This window comes from Pleurodeles waltl, chromosome 2_2, assembly GCF_031143425.1.
Source record: "Pleurodeles waltl isolate 20211129_DDA chromosome 2_2, aPleWal1.hap1.20221129, whole genome shotgun sequence".
NCBI classification, from domain to species: domain Eukaryota; kingdom Metazoa; phylum Chordata; class Amphibia; order Caudata; family Salamandridae; genus Pleurodeles; species Pleurodeles waltl.
This window is the reverse complement of record NC_090439.1, coordinates 685,881,404-685,892,655: the sequence shown is the minus strand read 5'-3', so window position 1 is coordinate 685,892,655 and position 11,252 is coordinate 685,881,404.

Sequence of the window (11,252 nt, the reverse complement as noted above, 5' to 3'; positions counted from 1 at the left end):
TTGACATGGTCAAGCAGTAGTTGTGTTCTTGTTGCTTGCATCAGTCTTCTTTGTGGCAATGTTTGAGAGGATGGGGAGGTGGACGTAGTAGAAGGGATAGAATGAGTGGTCATTTTCCAAGCAGCAAATTGTGCCATTTGTGACAGTGCAATTTCTTGTTCCTCCCAGCAGCAGACCAAGGGTATTATTTAGGGCTGACACATATGAAGTATGTCCTTCTGCCATCTGACAACTGATAGTGAATACTGATGCTGTAATGCAGTTCACTGCATGGATATTGGATTTCGGAAGACACTGATGTTGTGCATCTGCATGCTTCATGTGCTGCAGCTGTTCCTTTAGCTAATCTTTGATCTGGGGAATAACAGAATGTGTGCAGAATGCCACCTTGTAAATACTGCTCAGTTCATTGCGCCACTGAAGCGTCACGAAAAGTGACTCTCCGGTGGAGCTAGGGGCTCATAAATATGCCCCTAAATTTATGGGGTAATATTCTGGACACTTCTTCTCTTTCAAGCTCCTGGGATGCCATTTCAGATTGTACAAATAAACTTCTGTCTGTCTTCTACTGTTCTCTGCTTCTTCGTGATTTCAGAGGTGAAAGTGAGACATCACTTCCTGCTTGTGATGTCCCCATTTTCAGACAAAGTGGCAGTCATTAAATACCTTTTCACAAATTGTGATTCTATAAAAATGTTGTGAATATTATAGAATTGAAACGTGGAAACTGCCAAATACAAATTGCAATTAGAAACAATTCACCATTTTAGAAATTCTTAATAGATACAGATTAGCGAATTGGTAATTGTTATTGTTGTTCATCAGAATTTGCACATTTCGATTCAGTAATCATTACAATAGCACACCGAGCCCTAAGTTCTGTCTAGCACACTGACTTGATGAGAGGATTTTTTCTTTTGTTCTTGGCATCGTCAATAGTACTTGTAGATTTTATCACTTTGTACTTCTGTCGCATAGACACATATAGAAGACAAAGATTTATTGTTTAGTTATTTAAAACCATAACAAAAATTAAAAATAGATAAACACTATATAAAAGAAAAAAGAAATTCTGATGTTACTGAGAATCCATCAAGTGATTATATTGTCCAGTCATTTTGATTCACGCTCCATAGGAGCTTATTTTTAAACGTAGTTGAGTGTTGCTACTTAAGATTTTGCTTGCTGAAGTGTGAGTAGAGCATCGCTTGATGCCATTATAGTCTATTGTCAGATATTGAGCTGTGAGCTAACCTCCTGCGGTTCACAAGGGGGGCAGTGCTGATTAATTAAATCCTGCTTTTGTAACACCTGCAATAGAAACTTCACCAAAGCACAGTTCATCTGTAGGTCACCAGGTGTAAAGCATGCCATCACTGCTTGTCTCCGTGTCCGAATGCTTTTTTCATTAAATCTTTAGTAGGGCTTTTTGTTCTAGTGCAAGATGATTGCATGAACAGAGGACATGGCGGAGATCTTCTGTGTCCTCACCACAGGCGGCAGATAGAGTTGGTTAGTAGTTGAGAGTGCTCAGGGACCCACTGCGGGCTTTGCTCCAGAAGTTTATGTAGGCAACATGTTGAGCCAGGGGTTGGTTCAGCAGACCAAACTCCAGTCTCAGTTGGGCAGGGAAGGTGAATCTGGGGATGTTGAAGATTGTCCGGTAAGCTTTTCTTACTGCATGGTTTAAGATATCAGAGTCCCTGCCTCTTTGTACTTTGCTCCCATATGTTATTGTGGGGAGGAGCTTGTCTTTTAGCACTTTTAAGAGGGAGGTGTATGAGGGCCCGTACAGAAGGGTTTTAAATATTTTTAGAGATAGCGCTATGGCTAGACTTTTTCCCATTAGGCTTTTCCTCATGATGCACGAAGTTCTCCGATTTGTCAACAATGACTCCAAGATATTTATACTTGTCTATTTGAACAAGTTGTATCTCACCCAAAAACCAGGCTCTCGAGGATGCCTTTGATCTAATTAACAGTGTGCGTGTTTTGCCAAAGTTCGCTGTCAAGGCATTCGTAGCTGAGTGGTGCTGAGTGTCATTGAGTAGTCTCTGAAGGCCTATTTCCGTGTGGCTGAGTAGTACGAGATTTTCAGCATACATAGACACATATATGTGTACACACCAGTTGAATATCTAAGTAACTCATGTTGGGCACATGACATTTCAAAAGTGTGAAGATGACCCGTCAAGGCTTACTGCAGAAGGTAGTAGTGGGTTGCAAATACTAATAAAGCATGACACAATAAATATAATTCGTTGAATTCAATATCCAACCAAAACAACCACTTTTATAAAAATAGGTTATCATTTCCAGGCTGGTGAATTACGGCACTAATGAATAATATATGCAGAAAAGCCAGAGATTGTTGGCACCTTTTGGCACCAGGTTGTAACACTTTTATAGAGTTTATGTACTTGGGCCTTATGTGGCCAATGTCAGCCTACAGGGCAAAATGTTAGGTGTTCTCTTAAACATTGCTTAGACATTTTGGGACAGATTTATACTCTGTTTGCACTGAATTTGCATAATTTTTGTGATGCAAATTCGGCACAAACCTGACTCCATATTTATATTTTGACGTTAGACACGTCTAACGTCAAAATATAGGAGCTTGCACCATTTTTTGGATGCATGCACCTACCTTGCATCAATGAGATGCAAGGTAGGCATTCCCATCTAAAAATTGGTGCTAGGCCCATAGCCCCAAATGTATTCCCCTGTGCTAAAATGACACGTGGGGTGGGAGGAGGGGCCAAACAATGGTGCATAGCTTGCTTTGCACCATTACTTAACACCTGGGTCAGATCAGGTGTTAGGGGACTTGTGGACCCATTTCCATGGTTAAACACCATGGAATGGGTCCACAGGTGCCCTCCCCAAGCCATAGGAACACCCCCAGCCCCACCAGGTAAGTCTGGGTAAGTATTTTTTTTTTTTTTTTGCCATCAGGGGCCCTAACTTAGAGCCCCCTGCATGGCACAGGGTGCAATGGCCATGGCCAGGGGACACTTGTCCCCTGTGCTGGCCATTGGGGTGGTGGGCATGACTCCTAAGACAGGAGTCATGTTTTTGGTGGTTGTGCATCAGGAAATGGCACTATTCCGGTTAGAGGCATATTTTTTGTCTCTAACCAGGCTAGCATCATTTTTTGACGCATACCCCCCTCCTTCCCTACCGCCACCCCCACCTGGCTAGCATCTTCTTTTACTCGCTAGCCCAAGTTGAGCGCCGGCTTGTGCTATTCCTTTACAATGGCGCCCCGTTGATGCTGTGGAATGGAGCAAGCCGGCGCTATACATTTTGTCGCAAACTGCATTTGTGCAGTTTTGCGGCAAAAAATATAAATCAGGCCCAGTCAGATTCCAAAATACTCCTCCAATCAGAAGGGAGTGTGTTTCCTGGATTTTTCCATCACTTTCTCTGACTTACTTGACTTCAGGAAAAGGTAGATTTGGTTCTAAACAGCAAACATTATTGGTTTGTGGATTGTCTCCTGTCATACTTGACCAAGCATCCCCACCCAGTTGCTAGACTACCCCAAATACAAGACACAAAATATTGAAGAGTCTTTATTTGGCCAGACACCTATATGTTTGTGCCAGGGACATAGAACAAACGTACATGTAGGCTATTACACACAAAGAGGGTAATGGAAACCTGCCAGCAAACCATGGTCTCAAGGCAGACACAGCTAATTTGCCCTCTATGACCACTGTTTACCTCGATCCGGGTCTCCTCATCTTGAACACATTAACTACATGCAACATCACCACTAAATACAAAACTTACCTCAGGAAACACAAGAACCCAGTTATGAGTGTTGGGGTGGGTTTTTACAGAGGTAGGGTTCGTAGTCTGCATCCCCACAAGGAGTGTAGATCCAAAGGCATATGGTCCTGGACTATCTTTCAGCTTTTGCCAATCACCAGCCACCATATAGCCTAGTTTGAAGTGGCAATAGCCATTCTTGACTACAGGAGGTAGAAAACATTTTAAACATACCTTACCATTAGAACCTAGATTCTACTAATAAATATTGTCACAGAGCGCACGTCACCTCTAATGCACTCACATATTTTCTACTGTAACATAATATAAAACAGGCAGTACAACAGAACCAAGTCCATGATAGAGCGATTGACCTTACTGTATATCCCTTCAATATTAAGTACAATGGGCTTCCTGCGTCCCAGAATGTACCCTATAATCTGATAGGTAAAGCTTTTCAGGAAATGTGCCTGCATTTCCATGTGACTCAACTCCCTTGTGCACCATAGTAAAATGAACAGTTATTGGTCTATTTAGACACATGAAAGTGAGTCATAAAACACTCTTAGTCACATACGATGGCAAATCACTTCTTTTTAATTGAAGCCCAATGCTGCTCTTTGAGCATAGTTCTACATTTGATGAATGCCCTTGGATGCTTCCTAGCCTCCCCTCTGAGATGGGGCAGTGCAGCCAACTGCTTTCAGCACATATGTCTTGGACAATGCCTTCTTCAATCTTTTACAGGACTGCTGACACTCAGTAATCTAGATAGTTTTCATGAACTGCATTTAGGATATTCAGGCACAGCACAGGCAACAGAATTCTCTGAAAGACCCCTGCCTATGTCCGGGTTTTTATGTCTTCTTGGTCCACACAGCCCGAAAACTGACTTCAAAATACCCCAACTAGTGTTCAAATTAGAACACAAATCTGAGCAACTTGACACTTGGAGATCTTAATATTCAGTTTGAAATTTTCCAGTTTTGCCAACATCCTTTCGATGGTGTCTACCAAGACTATGTTGTTCAAATAGATTGATGGACTTTTGCTTATGCAGGGTCATCCCCAGTTTTTTTGCCTCCTGCCTCCTATTTTTTTCTGACCTGTTGCTGTTGGCTTTTCAACTCTGAGCACTTTACCACTGCAAACCAGTGCTAAAGTGCATATGCTCTCCGTGTAAATTGTGTGTAATTGGTTTATCCATGATTGGCATATTTGATTTACTAGTAAGTCCCTAGTAAGGTGCACTAGAGGTGCCAGGGCCTGTAAATCAAATGCTACTAGTGGGCCTGCAGCACTGGTTGTGCCACCCACATAAGTAGCTCTGTAATCATGTCTCAGACCTGCCGCTGCAGGGTCTGTGTGTGTATTTTTACACTGTAAATTCGACTTGGCAAGTGTACCCACTTGCCAGGCCTAAACCTTCCCTTTTCTTACATGTAAGGCACCCCTAAGGTAGGCCCTAGGCAGCCCCAAGGGCAGGGTGCAGTGTATGGATAAGGTAGGACATATAGTAATGTGGTTTATATGTCCTGACAGTGAAATACTGCCAACTTCGTTTTTCACTGTTGCAAGGCCTGTCTCTCTCATAGGATAATATGGGGGCTACCTTTAAATATGATTAAAGTGTAGATTCCCCTAGAGAGTAGATGGACATGTGGAGTTTGGGGTCCCTGAACTCACAATTTAAAAATACATCTTTTAGTAAAGTTGATTTTAAGATTGTGCGTTTGAAAATGCCACTTTTAGAAAGTGAGCATTTTCTTGCTTAAACCATTCTGTGACTCTGCCGTGTCTGTGGATTCCCTGTTTGGGTCAGTTTGACAGTTGGGTTGTTTTTCACCTCACACTAGACAGTGACACAAAGGGAGCTGGGGTGTAACCTGCATTTCCTGATTAGCCATCTCTGATAGGAGGGAGGGGTGGAGTGGTCACTCTGATCTGAAAGGACTGTGCCTGCCTCTGACAATGCCGGCTCCAACCCCCTGGTGTGTCTGAGGCCTTGCCTGGGCAAGGCAGGATTTCACAAGTAGGTGTGAGTCCCCTTTGAAGAAAGGTGACTTCAAAGACTAAAATGGGTATAAGAAGGGCACCCAAATCTACAGACTGGAGAAACACTTCTGGAACCAAGAGGAACCTCGGCCTGGAGAAGAGCTGATAGCTGAGGAAGAAGTGCTGCCCTGCCTGTGACTGTGCTTTGTGGAGCTTTCCTGCAGTGCTGCTTCTGCCAGAGTAAGAGGGCAAAGACTGGACTTTGTGTGCCTTCCATCTTGTGAAGAAATCTCCAAGGGCTTGATTTAGAGCTTGCCTCCTGTTGTTTGAAGTCTCAGGGACAGCAAAGACTTCTCTCTGCCAGCACCTGGAATCTCTGGAGAGACTCCTGCTCTGACAAGTGGTGCCCTATCCAGTCCCTGGGCCCTTGAAAGGAAAGCTGGTGGAAATCCAAGGAAATCGACTTCAGACGACTTCGGACCGACGCCGCTGCTGAATTCGGTAACGCCGCCTGCACCTGACGCCGTGACCTTCGCTGGAACGCGACGCTCTTCGCAGGCCCGACGCCGCAGCAGCCCCGCTCAAGTCCGCGACTCCGTGGAAGTCGCCGCACCACGTCGTGACCGACGCCACTCGAAGTGCACGGATTCAACGTTTTGCACAGACGCCGCGATTCCCGACTTCGCACATCGGCTTGTTTTCACTCTTCACCAAAGGTACTGTACTTGAGGGTCTACACGACTCCGTGTCCGGCGCCGCTGGTGTCGGCTTGTTGTGAACGACTCCGTCACGACGTCGTGTTAACATCTCATCGAAGCATTTTTGTTTCTAAGCGCTATTTTTGAGTTTAATCTTTAAAAATTCATAACTTGACTTGTGTATGTTGGATTTTTTGTCGTTTTGGTCTTGTTTTGTTTAGATAAATATTTCCTATTTTTCTAAACTGGTGTTGTGTCATTTTGTAGTGTTTTTCATTAAGTTACTGTGTGTGTTGGTACTAATACTTTACACCTAGCGCTCTGAGGTTAAGCCTACTGCTCTGCCAAGCTACCAAGGGGGTAAGCAGGGGTGAGCTGAGGGTGATTCTCATTTACCCTGACTAGAATGAGGGTCCTTGCTTGAACAGGGGGTTCGGGATTTGGACTTGTATTTGTACTTGACACACAGTAATTAAGTGTACACTACTGTTTTGAGTTCAGACCACTACGTGACCACATACTACTTGTCTTGTGATTCTGCTTTTTGTTCTCTGATGTCCTCCTGGAAGTATTGCTAATATTTTTGGACTTTGGTTTTTGGTTGTGAAGCCTTTGCAGAATGGAAGTCAATTCCTGGCACCTATTTATGTATAAAAAGTGGCAGCTTAAAGCATTTTGCATGGAAAGGGGACTGGCTGTGAACAAGAAATCCAGAAAGGAGGATCTTGAGTAAGCCCTGTTTCAGTATGAATTGAAACGTTGTCAGGCAACACCACCAAATAAGTCTGAGGAGGATAACTACTCTGAGGAGGAGGACTACTCTGAGGAGGAGGGCAGTGGCCCTGAGGAGGGAACAGAAAGAGATGATTGGCTCCTAGCTCAAATCCGGAGTCTGGAAGAGCTAGATGCAGAGCTTGAGAGGGCTGAGGAGAAGAGAGCCTTAGTCCTGGAAAAAGAAAGGATTACAGCTCAAGAGCTGAGCTGTGAAGAGCTGAAGCTGGAGGCCATGAGGGCTGAGTCCAGTTCAGATGGTCGCAGCAAAAATCTTGTATCCAGTACTGCTGAAGAAGTGCACATGCCCAGAGATGTGGTGCCCTACTTGAAGGAGGGAGTTAACACACTCCAGGAGGATCAGGGGTATGAGGTAGCTCCAGTGATGCACAGGGTCCTTGAGGTGGATTGGGGAACTGGCATGGGGAGTCATATTCCTACTGATGGGAGGGACACTCTACTGACTCTAGGTGAGAGTGACAGGGAGAGGGGTTCCCCCCAGGTAGAAGTCCTGGTTATGTAGTGTGAAGACATCCCAGAAGAGTGTGGGTTGAGTGTCAGGGACAGTCAGGTACTGTCTCACCAGTCTCACAAGATGTGGGGTGCTTTTTCAAAGCAGAGTCATTGGATGGTTGGGTGAAGGGTACTTTTGTTAATTCATGTAAGGGGCTGAGTGATGTAATTGCTGGAGAGCATATGTCTAGTCCTTATTTTCCAGAGCTACACCAACACCAGGTGGAGTGTGAGTTCTCTGACCCCAAGGAGCTTACAATGGAGGCAGACCTCTTGGTGAGTACCAGAGAGTCTGAAGAGGCATTTGGGGGGGCTCCTGAGAGGAGCGGTCTAGGTATTTCCCAACCAGGTGAGGTAGGGAAAGATTGTAGTGTCCCAGGTAGGTCCCAGTGTAGTGGGATGGGTGAGAGACCCCATGTCCAGTCTCTGAGGAGAAGGAATGGGGATGGGCTGAGGTCCAAGGTGCCTGAGATCCGGTCCCAGGTCCTGGAGGGTTCCATGAGGGAACACCAGGAGGGGAGCCTAGCCTGTACCATAGGGCCATCTGTTGAGGGAGATCCCACAGTGTCAGGAGAACTTGGGGGGGTGGCTATAGCCAGCGTCCCACCAGTTCTGGTGTCTGGCAGTACCACTCCTAGTGAGGGGGTGCAGAAGTCCAGACAGAGGGTTGAGAGGGGTTTGCAGACCCCAGTGGAGAACCTGGAGGGTCAGGGGTCAGCTCTGAGAGCAGAGCCCCCCAGGAATGACCTTGGTGAGACCATTTCTGGGTTGGGGGGAATCCAGACTCTGTCAGATGGGCAGAAGTCAGGAGACCTGTGCCAGCCAGACTCTTGTGTGGCCCTTGGGGACAGTGTGTCCCTTGAGGGGGGTAAGTGTGCCCCCCTAGAAGTCCTGGTGTGCCAGGCAGTGGTTCAACCGCAGGGTGGTGACCCTGGGTTGGATGACCAGGTTCAGAGGGTAAACTCTGACCTGGTGGGGGGTAGGTATGCCCCCCAGGAATTCCTGGGTTGCCAGGCAGTGGTCCAGTCTGTGGGTACAGACCCTGGACTGGAGGATCAGGTGCAGGGGATAAACCCTGACCTGAAGGAAGGGGCTACTGCTAACAGTGCCCCTACCATGTTGTCTTCTGGGGGGGGCACTCCTAGTTGGGTGGTTCAGGACCCCAGAAGAGAGGGCAGGGGGAGGGAAGCCTCACCCCTGGCCCTGGTCCAACCTGAAGGTACAGACCCCAGGTTGGAGGACCAGTTGCAGGTTAACATCCCTGCACTGGTGGAAGAATTGTGCAGGACTGCTTCTACAAGCATCCTGACAATTTTTTACTCTGGGGGTGCCGCTCCTGGAGGGAGGGTACAGAGCCCCAGAGGGGAGGACCAGGGTCAGGTTATCTTCTCTGACCTGGTGGAAGGTAGAGTGGTCAAAGGGTGTCAGGCACCTGGGGCTACCGCCCCCCACTCTCTACAGTCACAGTGGTTGGAGAGGCCTGAGGTCAGGCTCTCATCCCTGACAGTTGTCAGGGGTTTCTGTGGTTTGCTGTCCTGGTGGACAGAGCTGCCCCTGGGGGGGGAATGAGAGTCACACCCCAGGGGTGGAGTGGGCAACACCACTGTGTTGGCCCTGGTGGTACTATCTGCCCATTGCAATACATCTGTGAGCAAAGTAAAGTTAGGCGCTGCACAGATGGTGTCTGCAGATGTGGAGAAGGGTTCCCCATGGGTTAGCTTAGTGGGCCCTGAGAGTATGGACAGAGGGATCCAATTGGAGTCAGGAAGGCGTAGAACTGGAACATGCCCCTGCTGTTGTGGGCCTGGGTCCTTGTTCTATCGCCCCAATCAGGGAAGTACATCAAGGTATTGATTGTTCTCCCCTGGCTTTAGGCTGGTGGGGGGTCGTGTTGGACTTTTGCTTATGCAGGGTCATCCCCAGTCTTTTTGCCTCCTGCCTCCTATTTTTTTCTGACCTGTTGCTGTTGGCTTTTCAACTCTGAGCACTTTACCACTGCTAACCAGTGCTAAAGTGCATATGCTCTCCGTGTAAATTGTATGTAATTGGTTTATCCATGATTGGCATATTTGATTTACTAGTAAGTCCTTAGTAAGGTGCACTAGAGGTGCCAGGGCCTGTAAATCAAATGCTACTAGTGGGCCTGCAGCACTGGTTTTGCCACCCACATAAGTAGCTCTGTAATCATGTCTCAGACCTGCCGCTGCAGGGTCTGTGTGTGTATTCTTACACTGTAAATTCGACTTGCCAAGTGTACCCACTTGCCAGGCCTAAACCTTCCCTTTTCTTACATGTAAGGCACCCCTAAGGTAGGCCCTAGGTAGCCCCAAGGGCAGGGTGCAGTGTATGGATAAGGTAGGACATATAGTAATGTGGTTTATATGTCCTGACAGTGAAATACTGCCAACTTCGTTTTTCACTGTTGCAAGGCCTGTCTCTCTCATAGGATAATATGGGGGCTACCTTTAAATATGATTAAAGTGTAGATTCCCCTAGAGAGTAGATGGACATGTGGAGTTTGGGGTCCCTAATCTCACAATTTAAAAATACATCTTTTAGTAAAGTTGATTTTAAGATTGTGCATTTGAAAATGCCACTTTTAGAAAGTGAGCATTTTCTTGCTTAAACCATTCTGTGACTCTGCCGTGTCTGTGGATTCCCTGTCTGGGTCAGTTTGACAGTTGGGTTGTTTTTCACCTCACACTAGACAGTGACACAAAGGGAGCTGGGGTGTAACCTCCATTTCCTGATTAGCCATCTCTGCTAGGAGGGAGGGGTGGAGTGGTCACTCTCATCTGAAAGGACTGTGCCTGCCTCTGACAATGCCGGCTCCAACCCCCTGGTGTGTGTCTGAGGCCTTGCCTGGGCAAGGCAGGATTTCACAAGTAGGTGTCAGTCCCCTTTGAAGAAAGGTGACTTCAAAGACTAAAATGGGTATAAGAAGGGCACCCAAATCTACAGACTGGAGAAACACTTCTGGAACCAAGAGGAACCTCTGCCTGGAGAAGAGCTGATAGCTGAGGAAGAAGTGCTGCCCTGCCTGTGACTGTGCTTTGTGGAGCTTTCCTGCAGTGCTGCTTCTGCCAGAGTAAGAGGGCAAAGACTGGACTTTGTGTGCCTTCCATCTTGTGAAGAAATCTCCAAGGGCTTGATTTAGAGCTTGCCTCCTGTTGTTTGAAGTCTCAGGGACAGCACAGACTTCTCTCTGCCAGCACCTGGAATCTCTGGAGAGACTCCTGCTCTGACAAGTGGTGCCCTATCCAGTCCCTGGGCCCTTGAAAGGAAAGCTGGTGGAAATCCAAGGAAAATCGACTTCGGACCGACGCCGCTGCTGAATCCAGTAACGCCGCCTGCACCTGACGCCGTGACCTTCGCTGGAAAGCGACGCTCTTCGCAGGCCTGACGCCGCAGCAGCCCCACTGAAGTCCGCGACTCCGTGGAAGTCGCCGCACCACGTCGTGACCGACGCCGCTCGAAGTGCACGGATTCAACGTTTTGCAC